A 13427-nucleotide genomic window follows, 5' to 3' on the forward strand; every position below is an offset into this window, starting at 1 on the left:
TTGACTGACAGCTGATTTCTCCCAAGTTTTTCCCTTCTTAAGCCTTTCAGGTTCTATCTTCCTCTATTAATTCTCTGTCAACTCTCTGATTCTGACGTACAAAGAGCCGAGGACCGGGCTGGCTGAGAGAGCTCTCCTTAGGAGAGAGATGGGGTGGGGACACACGTGGAAGATGGAGGAAGGCAATTATGGGCTTCCTTTGGCGTCCTGGAGGAGGGAGAGAGTGTGTGACCAATTTCATTCTTGCAGTGAGTTTCATTGTATGCCAGCTGTGTGCTTGGTGCTGAAGCTACAGCATGAAGCGTAGCACGGGAGACCAGAGCCCTCCACTCTTGGAGTTCACGGAGATCAGCAATCTGAAGGAAATAGAAAGTCGAAGCTGGGGAGGGGTGAGGGTCGCTGCCTTAGACAAGGAGTAGGAAAAATCACTTTGAGGGGCTGACATTTGAGCGAAGACCTGAATGACAGGAAAGAATTTTCAAGGCAGAGGGAGCAGCAGTTACAGAGACCCTGACCTTGACATGTGTGAGAAGCAGAAAGAATGGAGCGTAGAGAGTAGGGCTGGGGAGGTGAGGGAGATGCGGGACAGAGTAGGAGGAGAGGCCCGGTCAGTTAGATCACGTGGGACGCAAGCCTTGGTGATGATTCTGAGTTTCGTTCTAATGGTAAGTGACCTCACGGAGGGGTTTTGTGTAAGAGAAAGACAAAATATATGATTTATGTTTGCGAAAGATTCTTCTGGTCGCCTCATAGAGAATGGATGGCAGTGGGGCAGGAGTGGAAGCGGAAAGACTAGTTAGGAGGCTGTGTGCAGTCCAGGGGAGAGATGAGGTGCCTCGGGCTAGAGTGATAGACGTAGAGATAAAGAGAAGTGGATGGGTTTGAGGCCGAATTGCCAAAAGACTGGATGTAGAAGATAAGACAAGGGGAGACGTCAAGGATGATTAAAGTTTTGGTTTGGGCAGTTCATTGCCATCCACTGAGATGGGAAAGTCAGGAAAAGGGAGAAGGAAGTCAAGGGTTATGTTTTGGAGATGCTGCATTTGACAAGGATGTTAGACATCCAAGAGGAACGGTCACATAGGCGCTTGGACTGTATAAATGAGTCTGGAGCCCAGGGGGAGGTCAGAGGTGCACATATAAATTTCAGTGTCACCGCCAGAGAGACAGGGAAAGCTGGGAAACAGGGTTAAAATCACTTAGCTTTAGAAATAGCTGGGCAAGAGAGGATCATGGCACATGATACAGGAGCGAGTTCTAGGGCATTCCAAGATTTGAGGGTTTGAAAGAGAAGCAAGCAGAAAGACCCAGGAGAGTGTGACATCATGGCTCCAGTAAGAGGAGAGTTTTCAGGGAAGGGAGTGGGCAACTGAACAAGTGTGTGAAATAAGAAGTTTCCGTTGAGGGGCGCCTGGGTGGCTTTCACTTAGGTCATGATCTCGTGGTTTGTGGGTTCGAGCCCCGCATTGGGCTCTGTGCTGACTGCCAGCTCAGAGCCTGGAGCCAATTTCAGAGTCTGTATCTCCCTCTCTCTCTGACCCTCCCCTGCTCACGCTGTCTTTCTCTGTCTCCTAGAAAAAAAAAAGTTTCCGTTGAATCTGGAGCATGTTGGGATGTTGTGGTGCCTTTGAGATAAGCAGTTTTATTTTGTTGATTTATTTATTTTTAAATTTTTTAATTGTGTTTATTTTGAGAGAGAGAGTGTGAGTGGGGGAGGGGCAGAGAGAGCCTGACGTGGGGCTTGAACCCATGAGTGTGAGATCGTGACCTGAGCCGAAGTCGGACACTTACCCGACTGAGCCACCCAGGCTCTTGAGATAAGCAGTATTAGCCAGATTTGAGTGGTTTTGATGAGTGAAAAAACTGTTGAGGAGGGGGAGGCAGTGATTTAGACAGTGCTTGGGGAAAGGAAGTGTTTTGAAGGGGGCCAGAAGGCAGCTGGGCGATGGAAAGGGATTGTGAGGCCTGGAGGAGCATATTTGAATGCTTGCAAGAATGACCAAGGAAGAGGGCTGGATGCTGGTTGTGTACTAGAAAGAGGAGATGAGTGGGTCAGTGGTGGTCTTTTTTTTTTTTTTTTTTAAGTTTTTTTGTTTACTTAGAACAAGAAGGGCAGAGAGAGAGAGAGAGAGAGAGAAAAACCCAAGCAGGGTCTGCACTGTCAGTGCAGAGCTCAATGCGGGGCTCAAACTCAGGAACTGTGAGATCATGACCTGAGCCAAAATCAAGAGTTGGATGCCTAACCGACTAAGTCACCCAGGCGCCCCATCAATGATATTCTTAAACAGGTAGTAAGGGCTGGGGATCCAGAGCAAGTGGGGGCTGTTGGCTTTTGATAGGAGCAGAGACATTCTTCTGTTGTAACTCATGGTAAGCATAAAAGACGGTCTCGGTTAGGGACTGACTTGTGTCTTCGCCAAAGTTGACACACTGACGCCCTAACACCCAACGTGCGAGTATTTAGAGCGGCATTTAAGGTTAAATGAAGTAAATGGCAGTGCTCTCATCCAATAGGACTGCTGTCCTTAGACAAAGAAAAAGAGACACCAGAGAACTCTCTCTCCGCATGTGCGCACACAGAGATAAGGCCATGCGAAGACACAGTGAGAATGTGACCATCTGCGGGCATGGAAGAGAGAGCTCACCAGAAACCAAGCCTGATGGTTTGATCTTGGACTTTTAGCTTCTAGAACTGTGAGAAAATAAATGCCTGTCGGTGAAGCCACCCAGTCTGAGGTATTTTGTGATGGCCGGGCAGACAAGCCCAGGCAGACAAGCAGAGGCACACAAGCTGAGAGGTTTTAGATCTAGCCGGAGGTGTGTGAAAGCGTTGTCCTCTGTGGGCTTCTGTTTCTTCACTGATGTGTGAGGTGAGGCCATCAGCTGGGGTGACTGTAGAGGTGGGGGCTGGGGAGGTGGGAACAGACAAGAAATGAACTAATGATTTTAAAAGAGATTGAAGTTTCTCAGGGAAACAGTAGGGCCTGCCAGGAATCAATCTGAAGTTTGCAGAGCCAAATGTGAAGTGCAGTCATTCACTGGAATTGTGTGCTCTTTTCTCCAGCAGGATTTGGCTGGTCGGGGAGAGGCCCAGATGGCAGAGAGTGGGGTATTCAGAGTTCTGAATTTTCCAGGCGAGGGCAATGGAAAGAGAGAGGTAAGGGAATTCAGAATGTTTTGGGGGGCATGAGTTGGGCAGGGAGAGAAATGAAGGTGGGTGTGTGTATAGGAGAGAAGTTTCCATACAATGAAAGAAGGGTTGCAGGGAAGATACTAGGTAAGTGAGTAGAACATATTAAGATTAGCAGCAATAAATTAGATTTGGTATAGGAGAGTGGTGATAGAAATACTCACTTCACAGGATTATTCCGAGTATTAAGTGAAAATGCTTGGTAAATGGTAAATTGAGGTATCGGGTTGGTCAACTAAAATAATACAGTGGATATACTATATCTCGATTTCCTTAAGGCCCCACAGTCTAGCTCTCACACCCGTGAACAAAATGATCATATGTAAGTGATAGCTCCTGAACTTAAGTTTATGAATGAGTGAATCATTGAATCCAAAAGTATTGGTTCTCCTTAGTTTTAGCCCTGTGGCTAGCCCCCTCGGCAAAATGGCCCGTTTCAAACAACCCCGTAAGTGAGAAGTCTCAGAGTGGGGCATTGGACAAGGAAGGCTTCTGGTGTTTTCCAGATGCAGCAGCAGTGACTAGATGGAAAAGATGTCAAAGAACCACAGTTTTTACTTCACATATCTCAAGCACAAAGTTAGAGGTACTCTGAAGAAATACATGCAGTCTGTACTTCTTGTGTTCAGAACTGCTCAGGCAGAATCAGAATGTGATAAGACTTGTAAATCCCAAATTACATTCAATTGTGTCTAATAAAGAGATTTTAAAACTTGAGAAAATATATGTTATTACTGGGAAAGAAATACAGGAGTTGAGAAAAAAAGATAATAAGCAGTTGAATTAGATGGAATCATTCATTGCCTAGGGAAAAACCCATAGCTGTAATAAAAGCAATCATTCTGAATATTGTATTTCTTGAATTTTAAAAAAATGCATTCAGTGGATAGAATAGACAGAACAGATTCCATTTTTTATAGAATTGAAAAAAGAGGTATGTTAGATAACAAAACGCTAGCACTGCATGTGCCTTTATCTGAACTTCTCCTCGATTCTGTTATGTTAATCTGCACGTACGTAGATTACACACTGATTCCTGGGAAGTTCTTATAGACGAAGTATCTAAAAGGCCTGTGTATTGGGAACATGCAATTTCGAACTGATGCAGCCATTTTGGTAGAGCTGTGGATGGAGCCCTGAGGCTCACATTGGGGATTCATAGCACATTGGTCCCCCCTCAGGGTCATCCCTGTGTGTGTGGCCTTGTCAGACACTGGACGTGGGAATGGGGACTCCCATGGTATGGCTTGAGCTCCATCTTTGTCCAACACTGGGGGCTGCTTCAGAGTCTCAACCCCTACTTTAGAACCTTTGATTGGATTACTAATTTCCCTGAGCCAGAGGCTCAAAGTGATCGCAGTACTCAGCCGAGACCAGAGAGGGGCTCTCTTTGCAAATGGGGTTGGGCTTAGGGACAGAAGAAAACATCCTTAAAAGCATTTTTTAAACACAAATACGTTTACTCTGAAGTGCAGTACGTCAAAAACTCATTAGAACTCATTACTGTGTATGATCCTGTTCGTAGAGTCTAGTTTTCCAGACGAGTAGAAAACGGGACTAAGACCTAGTCAACAAGCAAGAGGAGATGGCCTCCAGAGAGAAGCTAAGCCCAGGGAGAGAGGTCCTGTCACAAATGGAGACAGAGCCCGTGAGGTCGGCCAGGCTCACGCGCAAGACAGCAAAGCGAAAAGTCAACATCCACTCCCTCCCAGAATCCATACCCAGACACGGGAGCTCTGATTGAACTAGATTCAGATTATTCCAGATTTTAAGTGAGATAACAGCAGGACATTTGATCAGGCGGCAGATTGCGAATGTCAGATAGGAGATTAATAGATTTTAATGTAATCAGAAGCTGAGGTTTGTTGAGTAGGGTTATTGCTCTGAAGTTGCATGGAAGGAGACGTGATCGACTGCACTGCGCAGAACCCAACAGCACATTCCAGTAATTGTGTTTCATCTTTTCAGGGATTATTATGTTGTGCTGTTTCCTTGTTGAATTTCATCTGTAATTATACCGGTCCATTTTGAGATGGATAGGTCTCAGGATACTCTCCTAACGCTTCCTAATTACAGTTTACCTAAGCTCAGTAAATTCAGTTAGCCAATATTCTTACGCTTTCATTCAGTATTAATAAGAACAATTGGACACCATCATTTTCAATACAGTAAAGTCTCAAATAAAATGAACAGACACTAGGTTCTTCTGGGTAATTAAATCTTATAATTAGCTGGGGGTGAATCAGGATATCCTTTCGGTTCTAATTCTTCCTGTTAATTTTTTTTTCCTAGAATTTTCTCTTACTTTTCACTCTGAATGGGTCCAGAATCCATTTTTATTCCCATCCATGAGTTATAATCTTACGGTACCTCAGTTTTAGTTATCATTTACCCATTCATGCATTTGTTCTGATTTATTAAAAGGGGCCTCTGAGAGATGAAGACACAGTCATGTCAAAGGCAGATGTAGAGACATATTAATGGTGAATCAAGGGCAAATTCCAGAAGTTACTTTTTGAACCAATTCTAGTTTATCGTTTTTCATCATCGTCTTACAACACACGAGTCACACAAAAATTCTTGATTGATAGGGAGGTTCTGTGTACTTCCTGCTAAACTGAATGAAGTAATTTCAGGATTTTGAAAATCATCATTATTCTGTGACAGAATAATGTACCCTTTGCCTCATTTCACATTTAGAAAATTGCCGCAGTAAGATGAAGTATTCTATTGGCTACTTTTATTTTCTTACGACACATCCTTATTGCCATTTCATTTCATATCTAAGATACTCCCAAATGTTTGGACATGATTTCTAGAAGATGTATTTTGCACTGATTTTTGTTATGGTGACACTAACCTTAATTCCACAAGTAAACTCACATAACTTTTATAAGATATATCACCATCTACTACTTTTTTTTTTTTTTTTTACTTTATTTATTTTGAGAGAGACAGAGACAGCCTAAGTAGGGGAGGGGCAGAGAGAGAGGGAGACAGGGAGAGAATCCTAACCGCGCTCCGTGCTGCGAGTGCAGATCCAGATGTGGGGCTTGAACCCAGGAAGCTGCGAGACCATGACCTGAGCCAAAACCAAGAGTCAGACGCTTAGCCGACTGAGCCACCCAGGTGCCCCACCATCCACTATTTTTGAATGTTAAACCAGTAAAATTGGCTTTTGCTCCCTGCTCAGATGTGTTTAGTGCCTAGCTTTTGGGGTGTTTATGCTCTCATAGCATATTTTTTCCCTGGAGCTTCAAGCTTGTTTAGGCAGCTCCTCCACAGTGGTCCCCAGTCCCCACAGCCGTTTGTATTGAGTAAATTCCTCCTTGCTCGTATGATCAAGAGCCTTTGCACCAGCTTTGTTCATTTTGTTTTTTTAAAGAAGAGTCCATGAAATCGTCTTCATGAGATTCCCAGTGTTTGACTCTTATGCTTCCCTGAAAATGAATATGAAATATGATTTTATAAAAGTGAGCCATGGACCTATAGGTTATAAGGCAGATTTTACTCTTTCATGACTGAGATTATTTTAAAACCGTAGTTATGGTTTAATTATTTACATAGTTTTTAATTCTTTTTTTTAACATTTCTTTTTTTTTTTTTTTTTTTTTTTGAGAGAGAGAGAGACAGAGTGCAAGCAGGGGAGGGGCAGAGAGAGAGGGGGACACAGAATCTGAAGTCCCAGATTCTGGGACTCCAGGCTCCAGGCTCCAAGCTGTCAGCACAGAGCCCAGCATGGGGCTCGAACTCACGAACCACGCGAGATCATTACCTGAGCTGAAATCGGACACTTAACTGACTGAGCCACTCAGTTTGTTAAATGGTTAAATGTCATCTGGTGACCCTGGGCTACCTCAAAGACCACTAGAGGCTCAGCATGGAATGTAGATAAAAGTTATTTTCCCATTAAAATTTTTATCTTACTATTCACTTCTCCAAGTTTTATTGAGGAAATATTTAGTTGACAGAGAAATTTGTTTATTTTTCAGTTGAGATGAGGAGCTTTGATTGAGATTGCATAGCTAATATGGACACTTAAGCATGGATTTTAAATGCCATTTTAGAGACATTTGCAACTCATGTCCATTGGCCTTTTCTCAGAAAAGGCCATATGCTTCACCTACCATCCAGTTTGCTGGAATGGTCCCCATCGGAGGGTTGCGTTTGATGGGCGGATGGAGCTGCATGGAGGTATTAGTTGAGTGGTCTCTCTAGCAGAGCTCCCGGGAGGCTGAGGGCTATGTCTTGACTCAGGAAAACACTTATGTTAAATATTCTCAGTACCATACATCTCCTCTTACAGTATTTCCTTTGTTGAGCTCTTCATCTGAAAATTTAAAACAGCAACAAACTCTTGTTAGTGACACGGTCACGTGGCTCATTTTACTCTTGTAATTTTTCAAATTATTTCATCATTTTCCCCCATGAATGCATCTGGCTCTAAGACTGTCCTACGTTTTTTGAAAGTCTTATTCTAGGCTATTTTTGAAAGTCTATTCTAGAAAACGATCAGGGTAGAAGAACTTGATCATTGATTAAGATTAAGACTTTGTTGGGGCACCTGGGTGGCTCAGTCAGTTAAGTGCCTGACTTCAGCTCGCGTCATGATCTCACAGTTTGTGGGTTCAAGCGCCACATCAGGCTCTGTGCTGACAACTCAGAGTGTGGAGCCTGCTTTGGATTCTGTGTCTCCCTCTCTTTCTGCCATTCTCCGCTTTCCTTCTCTCTCTCATAAATAGTTAAATACGTTAAAAAGTAATTAAAAAAAGAGTCTTAAAAAATTAAGACTTTGTCACTCAAAATGTGATGCTCAGTTCAGTAGGATTGGCATCCCCTGGGGGCTTGGTAGAAATGCAGAATATCGGGGGGTGGGGCTGGGTGGCTCAGCATTAAGCATCCGGCTGTTCAGGTCATGATCTCACGGGTTGTGGGATCAAGCCCCAAATTGGGCTCCTCACTGACAGCACAGAACCTGCTTGGGATTCTCTCTCTCCCTCCCTCTCTGCCCCTTTCGCCCCCATGCTCTCTCTCAAAATAAACACACTTAAAAAAAGAGAAATGCAAGCTATTAGGCCCAATCCCAGACCTCCTGACTCAGAATCTGCATTTTAGTTAATCTCCCAGGTGATTCCTAGGCACATTGCAGTTTGAGGAGTGTTACTGTAAGGGGCACCCTCAAAACTGACAGCCCCCGGAGCGCTTCTGCTGAGTCCTGCTTAAGTGAGCTCTCAGTTCCAGCCACTGTGCTGAGTGCGTTCCTGCGTTGTCTCTTACAAACTGCATCAAATCTGTCAAAGAGATAATATTATCCCCATTTTGCACTCGAAGCTGAAAGTACAGAGGGGTTAAATAACTTTCTTGGGGGCTAAGCATCTAGCGTGCAGTGGCTCAGAACCATGGTCGGTTTGCCGCCAGAGTTTATCTTCTTGGTCAGGGTGATCTCTTTATTCAATTCCATAATATCTTCAACACTCTCAGTCAGAGCATTAGAATATAATTTTGTTAAAAAGGTAAAATCATGCCTTTCATATAGATAGGACAACAAACACCTTTGAGAGACTTCGTTGAACTCATCCGTAAAGAGACTGGTAAGGTGTTACAACCAGTTCAAAGGAACAGACAGATTTATAGATCAAGAATATTGAGATGAATGTTCAAAGGGAGGCAAACCTAATTTTCCTGGTGTGGGGGAGAGTTGTCTCTCCACTGGACATAATTCATTTGTATGCCCATCGACAAGAATTATTTTGCGTTGCTGTCAGCCAGCTGCAATTTATAGAATTGCAAAATAGCTCTGTTAAAGAAAAAATTATTCATGATGCTTGTTAAAGCGGTAAAGCAGACTATTCAGTTCCGCCAGTTAGGTATGGGGGTCCCTGCTGTGGGGTGTTTAGGGGAGACAGATTGGGCTCAACCCTGAGGTCAATAGGAGAATGGGGGATTTATAAGGAGCCTATGGGGTCAAGGATAAGTGGATGAAAACTTACTAGGAGGAGGCATCAGGGTAAGGGGTACTCACGTTAGTGCTTCCAGTCTGCCCAGTAGGACTCACACCTGCGCACCTGCGCACCTGCGCCCGGCCTGCCTCTTCCCTTCAGGGCAAGCTGTGGGGCGAAAGGGGTGAAATTTACCAGAAGTGCGAGTCTATGAGATTCATTACTATGGATCTTTCCTTCCACCTTGCAGTGATGAGCAGTGATACCGTAAATGGTCGAGGGAAAATTCAGTGCTTTGTTGGTTAAGTTTGCATTGTTCGGATCACGCACCTCTGAGTTATCTGGTCCCGATCCTTCGGGAGCAGTTTAACAACTCCGGAAGTTGTAGTTAACTCAGCAACAGGCATATGATGTCCTGCCTGGTAGAGGTCCAGTGGCTTTCCCCACCCCTCTCCACCAGTTTTGCCCTTATTTGCACATTCGTCTCACTATTCCTGGTCTGTAGATGTGTCCATACTGTGGATTCTCCTTTGAACCGAACCTCTCCTTATGAATAGAATAAAATCTTTTACACGTGTTCATTTTATATCTGTATGAGATTTATGATTTTGCATTTTTGAAAGCTATCTTTCAACAGTGATAGGGGGCCCAAATACATTATGGCTACTGATTTAGTGGGAGAGAGCTACCCAATTAATCTCTGTCAGGGGTAACCAAAGACAGGCAAACATTAAGGTGAAACCAAGTTAGCAAGAGGTTTGGTTTTTTTGTTTTTTTTTTTGTTTGTTTTTCTTTTTTGCAGAGACGTCTGTGATTTCAGTTGGCTGCAGTGTTCATGTGTAAAAGAGTGAAGCTCTGTGTGGTCGTTTTATTTATTTTTTATTTTATATTTTATTTTATTTTTTTAATGTTTTATTTCTAGGAGAGAGAGAGAGAGCGTGAGCAGGGGAGGGTCAGAGAGAGAGGGAGTCACAGACTGAAACAGGCTCCAGGCTCTGAGCTGGCAGTCAGCACAGACCCCGACGCGGGGCTCGAACCCACGAACCGCGAGATCATGACCTAAGCGAAAGTCGGACACTTAACCATCTCAGCCACCCAGGCACCCCTGTGTGGTCGTTTTAAATGCACTTACTGTTGTTTTGAATTAAATGACATCCGTCAAAACACAGATTCATGGTTCCTTGAAATTAATAGGACTACAGAAAATAGCCAGCACTCATTCTGCAAAGTCAGCATGATAAGTGTGCGTTTACCTGTCCATCCTCCTCACCAGACTCTTGGCTCCAAGGCAGCAAGGACGCGGTCCTGTCCACTGTCTTATCTCCAATAGCCACCGTTCCCAGTGGCCCAGGCTATGGGCTCCATTGATCCATGGTGAACGGGTGAACAAAGAGGCAGCCCAGGGTCTGCCCCTCCTCTCTGCAAGGCACCAAGCCTTGGTTTTGTCAGTTCCTTTGTGTGATTGGTATTTAAAGGTAGACTTGTGTTAACCAAACTGCTAGAATAGGAGTAGAATAGAATAGAATAGAATAGAATAGAATAGAATAGAATAGAATAATCAAGGTATGCATTGGACTCGGTACTTGGCCTTTATCTCTCAGGGAAACCAAGGTGAGGGGGTCACATTATAATTAGAACCTTTTTTTTTTTTTTTTTTTTTACAAATAGTTTATTGTCAAGTTGGTTTCCATATAATACCCAGTGCTCATCCCCACAAGTGCTTGATGACAATGAAGTCAGGGCACAGATGGTGACCGTCACCTCTTGTATGTCTCTATGGGGGTGGGGGGAGGTTCCACTGGTGGTCAGGAGGTGCTCCTGGCTTATCAGCTCCTCTTCCTAGGAGCTGGGAGCATGAGAAGTAAATGGAAAACTTTCCATTTGTGGGGCTCTTTCCATTTTAGGCTGCATTCTCCTTCTGTTAAAACATTCTTTCTTCAGAGAGAGTAAAATTGATCAGGTTTTAAGGTTTTCATTTAGACGCACCCTCCAGTTTTGTCCCCTTTCTGGCCACTGTACATAGAATTTGCATGTTCCCGAAGTTCCTTAGTCACCTACAGGCAGATTATTCCTTGGGATGTTTTACTTGTCGGGGAGACAATGTCATGATGGCATTAATTGCAAGTCATGCTCAGAAGGTGATGTAAACTCTGTGTTTTCAAGATCCCAGTGGGGGGCGCCTGGGTGGCTCAGTCAGTTAATCATCTGACTTCGGCCCAGGTCATGATCTCACAGTTCGTGGGTTCGAGTCCCGCATCGGGCTCTGTGCTGACAGCTCAGAGCCTGGAGCCTGCTTCAGATTCTGTGTATCCTTCTCTCTCTGACCCTCCCCTGCTCATGCTGTCTCTCTCTCTCTCTCTCTCTCAGAAATAAATTAAAAAAAAAAAAAGATCCCAGTGGATGCCCACCGAGTACCAGTGACGTTATTTTGTAGGGATTGAATCACTTCTTTTTTTTTTAAGAGTTTTTTTTTGCATCATCGGAAGCTTAATTTTTATCCCCTGGCAGGAGCTGTGTGGTCCTTAAGCTTCCTACTATTCTGTGAAATTTTGCCAGGTGGTTTTGTAAGGTGATCACTCTCGACTCAAGGCTGACTTAAAAAGACAAAATTTCTGAAAGGCACCTCAGCTGCACAGATAGTGCTGGCGGACATGCTTGTTTTTGTGTATGTTTCCACCTCCAATTCTTATTAAAGAGTTTTTTTCCCCTGACACACTGAAGTGATTGAAGATGTGCCTGAAGTCTGGGTTGCCAGAACCAAACAAATTCCCTAATTAAATAATAAAAGCCATCAGAATCCATAATGTGAGATTTGCATGGAATGGAGAATTTATGCCATTTAGTAGTTGGCAAACTGTCAGCCAAAGATGAGCCCGGCGTCTTCGGGGCCGCATCCTAGGTGGCTCTGTGCGTCTAGTCAAGGAGTGTGGAGCATGTCCTGAGGGGAATGGAGGGGGTTCCCGGATGGACTTTGCACAGGGAAGTGACAGGATCAAGTGTGTATGCGCAACAGCCCCCCAGGGGCGGTGAGGATGGAGCAGAGGGGAAGCGAGATTGGTTGAGATGTTTGGAGAAAACAGGTGGGCTGAAAGACAGGGCGATCCGGAGGGAGTCCTGGGGAAAGCTGTCAGTGAAGACCAGCCAGTTATATAAAAGTAACAGTCAGAACAAGAAGAACCCTGAAGAACAGGGAGAAAGGACTGTGACAGGAGCCGAGTGCGGGGGGGGGGGGTGGGGGTGGGGGCCGCTGGTGACCCAGCAGCACACAGGCCAACATCACGGTGACTCGGAGNTGGGATGTAAAGTCGGACTAAAATAACCCCGGCTCTGGTGGTGCTTTCCCAGAGTGGTTTCATGGATTTGTGGGAAAAGAAAAGTGAACGAAGTGGGGTGCAATTTGAAGGAGAGGCAAGGCAGTAGGTGAAGAATAGCAGAATGCGTTTGGTTTGGTTTTGACCTTGAGATGGTGGAGAGCTGAGCCTGAGGAAGAGGAGGGGGAAGTGGGAGGGAAAGGGTGAAGGTTCAGTGGAGAGCAAACTGAAGGAGTTGGGTCCCGATCTCAGGGGGGACGGGGAGGGATGGGACGGCAGGTGGATTACCCTTTTGTGGAACAGAAAGACTTTCTTCTAAGAAGGAGAATAAGGATGTCTGATCCCTAAAGATCAGTTGACACATGGCAGTGACATTTTTCTCTGAGGTAGGAGTCATGACTAAGGGAGAAGGTCAGAGGGCAGAGAACCGTGAATGGGTAGGTGGCCATTGAGGAGAATGGGAAGAGAAGATAGCTGGCGACATGTAACAGAATCGTCAAGGTGGACAAAAGGCCGAACGAATCAGACACTACACATTCATCAAGGCACCAATCACGTACCTGTATGATTTTTCTCCCTGCAGTCCTCAGGGGTCAGGTGCAGCGGTGTAGCACGCCAGGGGCTGTCTTCCTCCATTACTGCAGCTTTGCAGGACGGAAGTGGCAGAGTGCTAAGGGAGCAGGTAACTGAGAGTGCTGTAAAGATGCCACCAATGTCACAAATGAGCAGGTAGGCAGTCTTGCACGGTGGCTCATGAGCAGAGATTGTGATCTCACAATGGGGGTGATTAAAGAGGCATTGGTGGGGTTGTTAGAACCATCTCTGCTCTCTGGTCTGGGAGGCTGCAAGCGCTGACTTGGTCCAAGTTCTAGTGCATCTCTAAGAGGATGGCCCATGTCTCTTCTGTGACTTGTCTTGGGGGCAAGCTGTGTCGCTCAGGAGATCCTATGTCGCCTCATCCCGTCTTTACCTAATTATGGTAAGAAG

At 44.9% G+C, this 13427-nt stretch overlaps 1 long non-coding RNA gene across 2 annotated transcripts; it reads right to left on the reverse strand.

The window, feature by feature from the left end:
• Window positions 1-6361: 6361 nt before the first annotated feature.
• On the reverse strand, window positions 6362-13177 carry LOC144238626 (uncharacterized). Of its 2 annotated transcripts, XR_013337171.1 has the most exons (5): window positions 13001-13177; window positions 9213-9297; window positions 8280-8481; window positions 7318-7520; window positions 6362-6630 (listed from the first exon to the last, which is right to left on the reverse strand). It is a non-coding gene; the product is annotated as an uncharacterized LOC144238626 (long non-coding RNA). The 2 variants fall into 2 exon arrangements; XR_013337172.1 differs by lacking the exon at window positions 8280-8481.
• Between the last annotated feature and the right edge of the window lie 250 nt (window positions 13178-13427).

This window comes from Crocuta crocuta, unplaced genomic scaffold (genome assembly GCF_008692635.1).
Source record: "Crocuta crocuta isolate KB4526 unplaced genomic scaffold, BGI_CrCroc_1.0 scaffold96, whole genome shotgun sequence".
NCBI classification, from domain to species: domain Eukaryota; kingdom Metazoa; phylum Chordata; class Mammalia; order Carnivora; family Hyaenidae; genus Crocuta; species Crocuta crocuta.